Source organism: Pristis pectinata, chromosome 8 (assembly GCF_009764475.1).
Source record: "Pristis pectinata isolate sPriPec2 chromosome 8, sPriPec2.1.pri, whole genome shotgun sequence".
Taxonomy (NCBI): Eukaryota; Metazoa; Chordata; class Chondrichthyes; order Rhinopristiformes; family Pristidae; genus Pristis; species Pristis pectinata.
The window spans coordinates 50,717,037-50,732,569 of NC_067412.1; the positions used below are offsets into that span (position 1 = coordinate 50,717,037).

The following is a 15,533-nucleotide window of genomic DNA, read 5'->3' on the forward strand; positions in this document are numbered from 1 at the left end:
ACCTCATAAACTGCACAGTTCAAGATGGCAGCTCACTACCACCTTCTCAGGGGCAATTAGAGATGGGTAATTAAATGTTGGTTCAGCTTGCAAAGCCCACATCCTTTGAATGAATAAAAAAAAAACATACTGAAAGAGTGTTAATCATGTCTTGACAAACTGCCCCAGCAAGTCTCCTGATGCATTTCAAATTCCTCTCAGGCACAATCTCAGATGCCAAGTGAATCTTGAAATTGGAGCATGGTTTAAAGTAACATCAAAATCCTCGGTGATGTCTTGATTACACCAGTTCAGTTCGTTACCTTAAAGGGAGAGCTTGGCACATAAGGTACCAATATTCAAAATGTTCTTCAGCCTCTGTAGTGTAGCGGTTAGCAAAACGCTGTTACAGCGCCAGCGACCCAGGTTCAATTCCAGCCACTGTCTGTAAGGAGTTTGTACGTTCTCCCCGTGTCTGCATGGGATTCCTCCGGGTGCTCTGGTTTCCTCCCATGTTCCAAACACATACGGGTTAGGAAGTTGTGAGCATGCTATGTTGGCACCAGAAGTATGGTGACACTTGCGGGCTGCCCCCAGAACATTCTATGCAAAAGATGCATTTCACTGTGTGTTTTGATATACATGTGACTAATAAAGATATCTTATCTCATCTTATTTTATCCGAATATAAGTTCATTCTTATATTTTGTTCACAAGTCTCTCAGATGGACATACAGCAGTGGGCTGGATTGGTAAATCTACACACTGCTCTGGGCCACTCAAATAAATGTACAAGTCCTGAACTTCCTGACAAGTTTTTGCCACTCTCATTCTCACTGCACACTGATGTTGGACTCCCCACAGAGTCCAGCAGTAGAGCACCAACTTCCTGCAGTTTCTCTTCCGTAAACTCGTGACTCCATCCTTGTCAGCAGAGATGGGTCAATTCTGAAACAGATATTTACATTTTAGGGAATTTAGCCTTTCCTTGAATTTTGAAAAGACATCAGAGCTGGGAGTAAAACTTTCTAAAGGGGAAGAAGAGGAGCATCCCATCAAAACCAAGGACACAGGGAGGGAAAGAGTTGAGTCCTACACAAAGTTTCAGAACTAGGGATGAAGTTATAAAGTAGATCCCAGAAAGCAGTAATCTTTGGATTACCACACACTTGTAAAAATACCAAAAGAAAGATCCAGCAGGTCAGTGGATGACTAAAGACATAATATAGGAGGGAGGACTTGACGTTCTTGGGGCATTGTAACCAGTTCTGGGGCAGGAGAGACCTGTTCGGAATGGGTGAATTGAACCTTATCAGGACTGGGCTCAATGTCCTAGTGGAGAGATTCACTCATTTGGCTGGGGAATATTTAAGCTAAATTGGCAATTGGATGTACTCCAGCATACAGTAACTGACAGGAGGAATAAGGTGCATGTCAAAATGGGAATGGTAGATATAAGTAGAGAAGGAAGTAATACTTTACTAGGTAGAAGCAGACGAGGAGAGACTCCTTCTCTTCCACAACCTCCACCTCTACCTCCTACACCTTCACTTTTTCTTCTCCTCCACCACATCCTTCTCCACCACCTCCTTGTTCTCCACCACATCTTCCTCTGCCTTCTCCTCCAATGCCTCCTTCTCAGCCGCCTCTTCCTGCACCACCCCCTCCTCCATCACCACCTCCTCCTCCAGCTCGTCCTTCCACCTCCTCTTCCTCCACCTTCAGCACCACTTCCTCCTCCCTCCTCCTGACTGATGATGCCAGTGCAATAGCAGAGGGCTCCACTACAGGTGAGGCTTGAGGTGCTTGAGGAGGTGGGTGGGTAGTTTGGCGGAGGTGTGCTATTTCCAGAATCTTCACTGAGCTCCTTCATATTGTGATGAAGAGACTTGAGGTTCTCTCTGCTGTTGATGCTTCTTTCCCACTTTGCACAATCATGGTCAGGGTTTCTCATCAGTCTGTGAGGATGTTATACTTTTCCAGGAGGCTTCGAGAACATCCATGAGTCATTTCCTCAGTCCTCCTAGTAAACTCTTGTTATGAAGAAATTAAGTTCCTGTTTTGGGAGTCTGGTGTTGAGCATGTGAACAATGTGAACATCAGAGTCGACTGAGTGTAATTAGGGCATCAGTGCTGGGGACAATGACCTGGGAGAGGAGACTGAGGCTGGTTTGCTAATCTGCCACTGGAGATGGAAAATCTCTGGATTAGAGACAGAGAAGACAGAGATAATATGCAGATGAAAACTGGCAATGAAGAGGCTAGGAGAGCTGGCGGGGCTCAAAGTGAGCAAGTCAAGATTGGATACTACCAGGATGCTGAGGAATTTAAAGGTGGAGGTGATGTGGGAGGTTTCAGAGGACTAGAAGTCTGCTTTTGTAATGCTCTTGTTCCAAAAGGGTGTTAGGTCATGCCAGGCAACTATCATGACAGGGTAAATTTTTAGAAAAATGAATCAGGGAAATATTAGTAGGCGTTACAGAAGTTTGAATTAGTAAAGGAAACCCAACACAAATTTGTTAAAGGCAGATCATAATTGACTAACCTGAATAAAAATTTTGATGAGGTAGCAAAGAAGGTTGATGATGCAGAAAGCAATAGATGTTGTCCACACAGATTTTCAGAAGGTATTCGTCAGGATGGCTCAATATCTAATATTTATGACAGATTACTAGGAATGACTAAGGTGCCACTAGATAAAATTAAAAATGTTGGGAACAAGATTTGCAGATGTCAATTTCCAAGGAAACTTGGAATGAAATTTTCAAGTTGGTTAATACTTTACCATTATGTGCTCGTCACTCTCTCCTTCAATTTAAAGTGGTCCATAGAGCTCACTTGTCTAAAGATAAACTATCCTGTTTTTATTCTGATATATCTCCTTACTGTGATAAATGCAATAACGGAGTGGCTTCCTTAATTCACATGTTTTGGACATGTCCGAGTCTTAAAAAATATTGGACAGAGGTCTTTCATATCTTTTCTGTACTTTTCAAAATAAATTTTAAACTTAATCCTTTGACTGCATTATTTGGGATCGTTGGAGAAAAAGATATAACTTTGAAAGCTTCTGATTTACATATTCTGGCTTTTATTTCTCTTATAGCCAGGAGAGCAGTTTTGCTTAAATGGAAGGAAGTTACTCTGCCTACGCATGTTCAATGGTTATGGGATGTTATGTCATACTTGAATCTAGAGAAGATTCACTGTTCAGTTTTTGAATCTAATCTAGACTTTCAAACCCTGTGGGGACCCTTTTTGAATTATTTTCAAAATCTCTGATTTGGGGACTAAAACGCAGATATTGGCTGACACTGTTATGTTTTTAAAGGTTTTTCCTTGCTGTTTTTTCCATCTAACAGCTTCAGGTTTTGGTAGTGGGAGTAGATTATTTTTATAATAAAATATTTCAATTTTTTCTTCCTTTATTAACTAACTATTATATGTGATTATTGATTTAGAGTACTGTGATCTTAAGTATGATTTAACTCAACGTATTCAGTAGTATTTTTACTCTCTTTCTTAATGCACGTACTCTATATTTTTTTCATGGATTCAATAAAAATATTGTAAAAAGAAAGAAAAAAGGTATTTGAAAAAGTCCCACACAAAAAGGTGGTTAGTAAAATCACAGCATGTAGAATTAAAGACAGCTTGGAAAGGAAATTGGCTTAAAGGCAGAAAGCAAAGAACCGTAGTAAATGGTTGATTTTCCCACTGGAGAACGGGAGGCAGTAACAGGATCACTCCTGGGACTACTGAATTTTTTGATAGAGGAAATAAACTAAAGGAGATAAAATTGCCAGAGCTGCAGATGACAAAAAGCTTATAATGTTGTAAACACTGAGAAGAAGATCAATGGACTGCAAGAGAACTTAGAAAGGCTGGCTGAATGGGCGAACAAGCAGCAGATAAAATTCAGTAAAGAGAAGTGTGGTCATAGACAATAGAAGAAAGAATAAGCAGAGAAGATATGGATGAAATGGCACAATTCTAAAGAATGTGCAGGATGTACTGTATGTTACATGAAAGTAACCTACCATGTTGAGAGAGTCATTAGAGAAGTACATGTGGTCCTGAGATTCATAAGTAGAAACTTTGTGTACAAAGCAGGGAGGATATGTTGAACCTGTACAAAACTTCAGTTCTGGTTTTATTCATTCTGGCCACTACATTGCAGGGAAGATGTGAGATCCAGAGAAAATTTACTAGAATGGTTCCAGAGGTGTGGAACTTCAGCTACAAGGTTAGACTGGAGACGTTGGGGTTGTTCTCCTCAGAACAAAGAAGGCTGAGAAGTGATTTAATAGAGGTTTAATAGATTTAATAGATTTAATAGATTTAATAAATACTATTAACTTACAAGTCAGCAGGATGTTCAGGGCTGAATGAAACATATCAGATGCCAACTTGCAGAATTTACTGGTCATTTTATGCGCTCCACACACACAGGATGTTGTCCTGATCCTCACTCTTTCCCTTTGGGAAATGCCAGATTCAAACATCAGCTGCCCACACACCTCACTGCTGAGAGCTGAGTCTGGAAGTGAGGAGAGTGAACAGTGTGATAAATGTTCCTGCAAAGGGAACCATTGTCACTGGCACTAAAGGGAACATTTCAGGCAGGTCAATCTCATTTCTGCCCATTAGCAATTTTCACAGATTTTAAAATGCCTACTGATAAAATGTTAAATTGCTTTCTAACTTTGCACTAATAATCGTGTCTTTCTCCTCTCTCAGGTCATTTTCAACACCCAAATGAATTTCTGACTCCCCCCCTAATTTACCCTTCTTCACTATTCCATTTTCTTACTGCACTATTAAATCTCGGTGATTTGGGGAGACACTGTTGGCCCTGCTGCTCTCCTGCTGTTGCCCTCAGTTCTCCACTGCCAACTGACACTTCCAGCATGTCACAGCACAAATACGACTGAACCAGAGGTATGGATTAAGTCTGACCAGTGAGACAGGCTGTGAGGTTCCCTGCTCCGTCAACATCCAGCACAATAAATCTGACATCACAGGTACTTGACTGAGCAACCTCTGAAACAGGCTTGACTTGTACATGAGCCATGTGTCCCAGGGTGGAGAAGATGGCAAATCCGGCAAACACACTTGTGGCACAATTCACAACACAGACAGGGATGGTGGCTCTGTAACAGTTGTTGTGGAATCTGTTGTAGGATGGTAGGGTTATTAAGTTGCCAGAACCCACTGCAAGTGAATAGAATATTTGTGCTGCAGCATCTTTCCACACCTGGCGAACAGAAGGTAGAATTAGTCAGCATGGGGATATTTAACTCTCTCTTATTCAACAAGTAAATCAAAATTAATCATGAGAGAGGATTAGACCCACAGCTTAATGGTGAGCTGCTACACCTGTGCAAATCCCTACAGCATCCAGTGACCCTGTGATATCTGCCTCAGAGGCCGATGTTAGAACATCCTTCAAGAGGGTGAACCCACACAAGGTGTCAGGGCCCGATGGTGTACCTGGTCAGGTACTAAAAACCTGTGCCGACCAACTGGCTGGAGTGTTCAAGAACATCTTCAACCTCTCGCTGCTGTGGTCTGAGGTTCTCACCTGCTTCAAAAGGGCAGCAATCATACCAGTGCCCAAGAAGAGCAGAGTGAGCTGTCTTAATGACTATCACCTGGTGCCACTCGAGTCTACTGTGATGAAGTGCTTTTGAGAGTTTGATTATAGCTAGATTTGACTCCTGCTTTAGCAAGGACCTGGACCCGCTGCACTTTGCCTACTGCCACAACAGGTCTACAGCGGACTCAATCTCACTGGCTCTCCACTCTGCTTTGGAGCACCTAGAAAACAGCAAAACATACATCAGGCTGCAGTTTATCGATTACAGCTTGGCGTTCAACACTATCATCCCTTCAGTATTAATCACCAAGCTTCAAAGCCTGGTTCTCTGTACCTCCCTCTGCAATTGGATTCTCGACTTCCTTATCAGGAGACTAGTCAGTGCAGATCGGTAATCACATCTCCTCCTCATTGACAATCAACACAGATGCACCTCAAGGATGTGTGCTTATCCCTCTGCTCTACTCTCTCTACACTCATGACTGTGGCTAGGCACAGCTCAAATGACATCTATAAATTTGAAGGTGACACCACTGTTGTTGGTAAAATCTCAAATGGTGATGAGGAGGCATATAGGAGTGAGATACATTGGCTGGTTGAGTGGTGTCGCAACAACAACCTCACACTCAACGTCAGCAAGACCAAGGAATTGACTGTGGATTTCAGGAAGGGGAAGTTGGGAGAACACACACCAGTCCTCATTGAGGGGTCAGCAGTGAAAGGGGTGAGCAGCTTCAAGTTCCTGGGCATTAATAACTCCGAGGATCTTTCCTGGGATCAACACAATGATGTAATCATGAAGAATGCATGCCTGCAGCTCTAATTCATTCGGTGTTTGAGGAGATTTGGTATGTCACCAAAGACTCCTGCAAATTTCTATAGATGTACAGTAGAGAGCATTCTGACTGGTTGCATCGCAGTCTGGTATGGAGGTTCCAATGTGCAAGATCAAAAAAGGCTGCAGTGGGGTGTAGACTCAGCCACTCCATCACAGGCACAACCCTCCCGCTATCAAGGACATCTTCAAGAGGCCGTGCCTCAAGAAGGTGGTATCCATCAATAAGGACCCTTACCATCTGGGACATGCCCTCTTCTCATTACCACCATCGGGGAAGTGGTATAGGAGCCTGAAGATCCACACTCAACAATTTAGGAACAGCTTCTTCTCCTCTGCCATCAGATTTACGAAGAGTCCATGAACCCATGAACACTACCTCGTTATTCCTACTTTTTAACACTATTTACTTATTTTGTAATTTATAGTACTTTATATGTCCTACACTGTACTTCTGCTGCAAAACAACAAATTTCATGTCATATAGGTCAGTGATAATAAACCTGATTCTGACTCTGATTCTAATTCTATTGGTCGTTATCTGGATTTATCTGTAGGGACATTATTCAGGTCTGCTATTTGCTACTAAATTCCTCCCAGCAGCTTCAGGCCTTTTCATTGTTGGTCATGTTTCCAGGGAGGGACTGGAATCTTCACTCACAAACCACGCAACATCACCCTATGGACTTCAGTCTTCAATTGAAAGTGGTAAACAAGGAAAGGTTTTCACCATAAAATTGCATTCAGATCTGAAGGATAACCAGTTCCACTGATTGAAACTAGAGAAACAAAGGACTGCAGATGCTGGACTCTAGAAGAAAAACATGATGATGCTGGAGGAACTCAGCAGGCCAGGCAGCATCTGTGGAGAAAAGCAGGGGGTCAACATTTCGGGTCAGGACCCTTCTTCAGGACAGAAGATGGGAAAAGGGGAAGCCCAATATATAGGAGGGAAAAACAGAGCAGTGATAGGTGGACAAAAGAGGGGAGGCGTGGTGGGTGTTCCCCGGGGGATGGGTGAAAGGTAAGATTCACCAGGGGATGGGTGCTATCACTATCACTGATATGCTTCAACTCCCCCTCCCACACTATCACTGATATGACGGTCCTTGGCCTCCTCCACTGCCAGGAGAATTCCAAGTGCAAACTGGAGGAACAGCACCTCATTTTCTGTCTTGGAACCTTGCAGTTCAATGGCATGAATATTGAATTCTCTCACTTTAGGTAATCCCCACCCCCACTCCCCCAAACACTCACACCCCCCCCCCCCCCCACCGTGCTTCCCTTTTTCTCTTTCCTAGCCTTTTTTTCCTCTCTCTTCTTACCTTTGACCCATCCCCCAGTGGATCTGCTCTCCCCTCCTCCCCCACACCTGCCTATCACTATCTCTGACCTGCATCTACCTATCACCACCCTGTGCTCATCCTGCCTCCCCTCTTTTGTCCACCTATCACTGATCTGCTTTTCCCTCCTATATATTGGGCTTCCCCTTTTCCTATCTCCAGTCCTGAAGAAGGGTCCTGACCCAAAATGTTGACCACCTGCTTTTCTCCATGGACGTTGCCTGGCCTGCTGAGTTCCTTCAGCATCATTGTGTTTTTCATCCATTCATTGAAAGCATCACATCCAATATCACTGTGTACCTCATCATAAATTTTATTGTCCACCATAAAGGCACAGAGAAACCTTAACAGAAAGGGGTGGAATTAAAATTTGAAGAGGCATCAGATTGGATATGATGGACTTTATACTGACATACAAAGTCAAAAGACTGAAAACTTTGCTGTGAAGACAATATCACTCATTATTCATGCAGCATCACCACAATGATTCCAGACGGATTCTTTCAATGATGTGCGATGAGTCAATTACACTGCTCAAGTTCTTGAGCACTGAGTGGCAGTTATATACTGTATGTGCTGAATCAGGGGATTCTTTAAAATATGTAATTAAAGGAATGCAACCTTTTATTCTTTCTTCCTATCTCTCATTTACATGCCTTTCATTTATAGCCCTCTGATTGGTTGACCTACCCTGTTGCTTCCACTTTTCACACAGATTGTGAGAGAATGAGGAACTGAAAGAGCTAAGTATTAGTTAAAAAGCAGTACTGTAAAAGTTAAAGAGCTTGAAGGCTGATGAATCCCAAGGAGCTGATATAGATCCCCAAGGTTTGAAAGACAGAACTTTTGAGAGGGCGGATGCCTGGATATCGATTTCTTACATTAGTTATATTCTGTAGATAGGAAATGTGAGCCCTCTCCCTTTTTTTATAAGAATAGAGAGAGCAAGAAAATAGAGACCTCTAATTATTCAGCCTAACATCAGTGGTAGGGAAAGTGCCGGAATCCATTAAGTAGGATGTAAAATGGAACACCTTGTAAGCAATAGCTTTGTGCAGAGTTAACACGAATTTATGAAGGGAAAATAATATTTGACTAATCCATTGGAGTTATTTGAAGATAGGACTAGTGGAAATAGATAATGGGGAACCAGTGGATGTGGTGTATTTAGATTTTTAGAAGGCTTTCAATAAGGTCCCATATAGGTGGATTGTCATCAGTTCATAAACATGGATAGAGAATTGATTATTAGACAGAAAGCAAAGAGTGGTAATGAATGCATCCTTCTCAGGTTGGCAAGTTATGACTAGTGGGGTACCATAAGGATCAGTGCTTGGACCCCAGTGATTCTCAGTCTGTATCTATAATTTGGCCCAGAGGATCAGGTTTGCAGATAGTGGGATTGTGAGAATGAAGGATGATGTAAAGAGGCTTCAAAGGGAAATGGACCAGCTGAGTGAGTGGATGAGAACAAGGCATATGGAATATAATGTGAGGTCATCCACGTTGGTGCATATAATGTAAAAACAGAGCATTTGTTAAATGCTGATAGATTTGGTAATACTGATATTCAAAGGGTTCCAGGTCTTCTTGTGCTAGTCACTGATCATCAACGTGCAGATGCGGCAAGCAGTTAGGAGAGAGTGCAATCTTAGCCTTTATTATGAGAGGGTTTGATCACTGATTACCTGTGAAGGACACTGCACAATTTCCATCTCGCATTGACTGCATCTTGCAGAACAAAATACCAGGCAAAGGCAACTAACAGCAAGGCCCTGTTCACAGCTCTCCTCTGCTGGTGTTGAGCCAGTATTCCACTTCATTGACTCTATTCCAACCTTATAAAATGAAGCAAGCCTTTGTTTCCTGTCCCATGTCTCCCTATCCCATCGAAGCTCCATCCTATCTCTTCCATCACAAACCTTTCCACTCACTTCCTGCCTGCTTACACTGAGAGAGGAAAGGCCATAAACTAACCCATTAGAAATCACCACAAGGTCTCAGTAATAACTGCTTTTTTTTACAGATGCAAATTACAATGATTTGAACCAAAATGCAAAAGTTGCATTCAAATTTTAAACTTAGTTTTCAATGACTACAAAAAAGGGTAAAATGAAACATAAATAATTTGATTGAAAAATACACCTGTAGTTCAGTGGATTACCCTGGTGAGTTTACCTCAGTATCAGCCAGCTTTGAGAAGTCTGACTGGCTTCCTATGTAGAATTCAATCCCTTTATTGGCTCCCTCCAGGGTCAGTCCTCGGATCAGAAGTACGGTCAGAACCACATAGGGGAATGTCGCAGTGAAATAAACCACCTGAGCACAGGGAGGGATTGTTAGATTGCCCTGTATTGATGGTACAACATCTACACCATTGAATCCAATTAAATGGCAAAATGGAACAATTGTAATCAAAGCAGAGAATGAAGCAGAAAACAATTGGATGAGAACTAACAACATGGAATGAATACTTAACACTGAGCTGCATAGTAAGCTAAATTTAAACGGAAGTGTCACATTCTAACCTCTGTATCTTGTCTGCAGTTAAGTGACATATATAAAGTGGAAAACATATCACAATATGATGAATATATTTGACTCATGAAACGTTTCTCATGGGTTTCCATGCCATTCTTGTTAGTTAGAAAATCATATTTCCCTATAATGAAACCATGACCCTAATCTGTCCAATCACTGGACCAGCCCTGATCAGCCTTCCTGTGTCTGAAGCCCTTAGAGTGAGGGGATTATTCCAAGGGTTTGAGGAGTTCCTGCTGCTCCTTCACTCAGGGTAAGATCTTCAGATGTCACCTGTAGCTCATGAATTAGGATTTCGCTTTCCCCACCCACAGAGTACTGTTAACATCACTGGGCCACCTCATAAACGATGCTTCCTTGACCAGAAATCGGTACATTATCACCAGAGTTTGACCCCATTCAGCACCCCAATAATTTTACCATTCCTGAAGATTTGATTCCTTTGGACAAGGCAGCTCCAACAATCAGCCAGGCCAGAAGCAGACAGAGGGCCACGTGCCAGACTATCTGCCCCGTCTCATCTATTGACCTTGACCGGCGTAACACCCCTTTAATAAGATGACATGAGGGAGAATGTTACATCTGAGGATTTAGTAAATTACACATTGTCATTTTTTGGGACAAACCATAAAAACATTCAATCAATGATTTGGATTTGTTTAAAATCCAGTTTAAAATGTATTGAATGTAAAAGGCTTAGCAGATAGCCAAAGGAAGTAGCGAGCTTTAAGCAAATGAGGATCAAGACGCTGAAGAGGAAAGGAAAAGTAGAACATATGAATAGGATATCAAGAACCTCAAAAACTGATTGTGAGAGCTTCAGGGGACTTGTTAAAAAAGGAAAATAATAGCAGATTGTAATCCGGGTCCCTTTGAGACTGAGACAGAAGAAATTATATTGGGAAATAAAGAAATTGTAGAAAAATTAACCAAATATTTTGCATCTGTTTTCACAAAAGACACAGAAAAGCTCCTGCAAATAGTGGGGAACAATGTGTCTGGAGTAAATGAGGAATCGATGAAAATAACATTAATAACAACTAGTATTGGAGATAATAATGGGATGGTAAACTGATAAGTCCCCAAACCCGACCAGATGCATCCTTGGAATTTGAGGGAGTCAATTAATGTGTGCAGGATTTCTCTGAGTTAGACTACTCCAGATGTTGATTCCTGACTGAGATGAAGTGAAACAGATTCAGAGATGAAGTAGCAGCCCCCTGCTGGTGGAGGGCCTCTGCTTCTCTCCACTCACCTACCGAGGTCTCCACAACCACTCGCTCCTACCCATGGTCTGCCATGACTTACACTGAGCTCCAGTGACCCATGGAATGACTTCCACTGCTGTTCTTTAAGGGCTGCAGGCATGACTTTAATTAGTACCAGCTGTCTTCAGCTGGTAAAATTGGGGCCTGTGGTTGCTGAGGTAGAAGTCACTGTAGTGACCACTGGCTGGACACAGAAGTCACATTAATGAGGCCACAGCACAGACTTTGTCAACATTTGTATTGAACCAATGGGCAAATGTTAATTACACCTCATGCTCCCCAGTCCTGTTTTCCAGCACACACTGATTTAAACAGCACAAACTGCTAGAACAATAACCACTCCTGTTTCCATTAAGTTCCTCAGATGAAGAAGTTAAACAAAAGAGTATTCATCACAAGATCAAACTTAAACTGACATTAGCAATGGATAATTTGAACAATGTAACATTTACAAACTCTAATGATGAATCTTTTACTAAAAGAGGAAAAAAACTTCAAAATTGTCTTCACTACATGATTGAATTCAACCTTCAGTGTTAAAAGAAAGGTGCTGTCAATTCCTGAAAAGCACCCGTTGTGATGGTATTCAGTAACAGATACACAATGCAAACCTCAATCCAAGTTAAACTCTCATCCTCGCTCATGAACCCAGCCATTCACCCAATGGTCCTTCCCAGGAGCAAGCGGCTGGTACAACAGTGCGGGTGAATAGTGCTGCTCTCTGCAGCAAGTTACTTACTCCCAATATTGCTCAGTGGGGCCCTAGTGAGGAATGTGGATTTCTGATCCATCGGAGCAAGTTTTGTTGTTTGTGTGCAGCCAGGTCGTATTAACGATTTCAGAACATCCATTGTCCAGAGAGAGATTGCAGAGTGGATCTGGAGAATGTGGAGTGTGATTTAGAAGAATATTTCTAAGGAAACAAAGATGCATTTCCAGCCTAATAATGAGGGTCACTGTCGTAATCAGACTGAATCAGTCCAATCCCTTTTATCAAGTGAATGAGAGTTCAGAAATGATGAGGTCCAATATAAAGTTGAGGAGCAGCATCTATTCTTCCATTTGGGCACATTGCAGCTAACCAGACTCAACAATGAGGTCAACAGCTTCAGGTAACTCATTCCCTCTGTCTGTATCACAAATGGCCAGTTCTGCTGTTGGTCACTGATTTGTAATGTTGGCTCAGGTTTGTTTCATAGCATGATTGGACCTGCTCAGCATTCCCTCCAACCCTGCATTTCACAGCTTTTACATTTCTTTGTGTTGGTTCCCTCTAATCGCCTTCATCTCACAGCTTTTAAATTTCTTTCTTCATGCCATTTCTCTCCAAATGCCCTCATTAACCCATCAACTGCGTAACTCCATGCCAACATTGTCTCACCCTATCAGAGATCTTCCTTTTGTCCTATCCATCCCCCCTCACACTTCTGCAACTTGTTTTTCTTTCCTTTTTCTTAGTTCCAATGAAAGTCTATGACGTGAAAGGTTAAATCTATTTCTCTTTCCACAGATGCTGCCTGAGCTGATGAGTGTTTCCAACATTCCTTGTTTTTATTTCAGACTTCCAGCATCTGCACTTTTTTTTAATTTTTCATGAGCTGTGGGTGATGTCTGACTCAAATGTTTCTCTCACTGTTATCAATTCACACGTTCAGTAATTTGTCAGACACCTCGTTACAGTACGATGAGACTGATCAGCAATAAATGCCGGCAGCCGATGTAAGAAGGCAAATCATCGCCTTGAGGTTGTCTTTTTTAATAATGTAGTGAGATTAGAGAGAGCACTGCCCCTTCTGACTGTCCTCCAAGTGGGAAACTCCTTTCTGTGGGAATCAGTGGAAACCCTCAAACCGAGGTTGGGTGGTGTCCATAAAACCCTCCTGACTGTGAGAATGAACACCTCATCAGCTCCAGTAAAGACAGTGTCCTTTCAGTGTCCTTGAAAGGAAGACTGAAGTCACAAATTACCATCCGATAGTCAACACCATGCATTCTGAAGGCAATATTGTGAAGATTTGTAAACTGAAATTCTTGGGTTATGATTAGATTTGTGATAATTCTCAACCACCACTCAATGCCAGGCATCACCCACACACCCAGTCAGCATAATGAGGTCACACATCAGTCTAGCCCCAGTCTGTTTCAGACTTCATTTTCTCAATCATTCAAACTGACAGATAGAAAGATAAATATTTACCCTGGACTCATTCCACAACAGACATTAACACAGTACCTCTGGGTGTCCTCCTGCAGGTTTCATCTGCTCCCCACCAGCTGAAGCAGTCTGCCCACAGCAGGGGGGACTGGAAGGAGGCAAACAGGTAGAACACGCTGCAGCCGATGATGCAGTTGTAGGAAATGTGCACTAATATATTCAGAAGGGCCATAGCAATCCCCACACCTCCAGATAGAACAAGAAACTGGCAGCCACATTAGACTTCATCTGAAGTAAATTGTACCAGTTCAGACAGTTTCTCAGTTTGTTTTAACAAGGAGCCCCATTTTAACTGTGCCGTGCTCAGGGTGAATGCTCAGACAACCACAACTGCAGGAAATCACACTGCCTGGGGTCTGTGATACTCTGATACATGGGAAACTGGGTGGAATGTATATACATGGTTACATTTGATGTTAACTTTGAGTGGGTGTGGCAGGATTTGCACCAAAGCTTGAGGAAGAAATATGAAGGGAAGAGATAAGACTGAACAAAATGTAGTGGGCTGAGCTGTTTGCAGGAAAACCCATGGAAATTTTCAATGATGCTTGGGGCAATGTGTAAGCAAACCGGACACCTCAAGGTAAAAACAAAAAAACAACCTGCTGGAGAACTCAGCGGATTGAGCAGCATCTGTGGGGGGGGAAAGGAATTATTGACGTCTCAGGTCAAGACCCTGCATCAGGGCCTCGAATCCTATTGCAGCGTCTCAAACTGAAACTTCAATAATTCCTCTCCCCCCACAGATGCTGCTTGACCTGCTGAGTTCCTCCAGTGGATCGTTTCGTTGCTCCAGATTCCAGCATCTGCAGTCTCTTGTGTCTCTACTTAAAGGAAAGTATTATAATTCCACAATTAAATAACATCGACCAGTCAAAGACAATGTGCTCAAAACTCTATCCTGTCACACAGAGCAATGGACTTTCATTGGAAGCTGATTGTTGAATGCAATTGGAGACTTTGTGTGCACACAACACACTTCTGAACAGTCAGCCGCATTCCTCCATGTGTCCAGTACAGGTCCATACTGATATCATTCAGCACAGTTGATTGACACCTATCTGTATGCAATTTATGATTGATCTCTCTCACGTTTACCACCTTGAATATGTGAAGTGTATGGGTCTCATTGTAGGAGCAGGCCTTTATCCAGAAGCCAAGGGCGTGTCCCCACTTGGGCTGCTGCTAGGGAGTTGATCAGTAGGGATTCCATGGGAAAGGGTTGTTCTTCGTTCAGTAAGGTCAAGCTTTCCTTTTTCACCCTGCATTCCCTTGGGACCTGATCACCAGTGTCCCTGCATTGTTGACCCCCCCCCCCCCAATGGCCAATAACCTACTGCTCAATACCACTGACACTTGAAGCTAAATCTCTCTCAAGGCAATGCCAGTGATCTGCTGTTTTAAGAGAGCCCACCACTGTGAAAGACTGTGGAGGCAATTCTTAATTTGCCCACCACCCAGGGCCTGCAGAGCAGTCTGTGCGTACAATGCTTGAAATTCCCAATTCAAATACAAGCATGGGTTTGTCAGTCACTTGCATTAGAGTCTTGCTGCTCTGAGACTCTCACCAGGTTAGTGAATATTCTGTTCCGAAACATCCCTAAGCCAGTATCGAACTTAAAGGAATGGTGTCCACCAATATCAAATTCAGTGGAAACTGAACGGATTGGAAGTGGTTATAAAAGTAACAATAAAAGGACCCAATCAGATGAACATATGAACTAAGAACATGAGTAGGTCACTTGGTCCCTCA

General features: G+C 42.5%; 1 pseudogene; it reads right to left on the reverse strand.

The window, feature by feature from the left end:
• The window catches only part of LOC127573782 (sodium- and chloride-dependent neutral and basic amino acid transporter B(0+)-like), a 44,265-nt pseudogene that overhangs the window by 13,883 nt on the left and 14,849 nt on the right, over window positions 1-15,533 (reverse strand).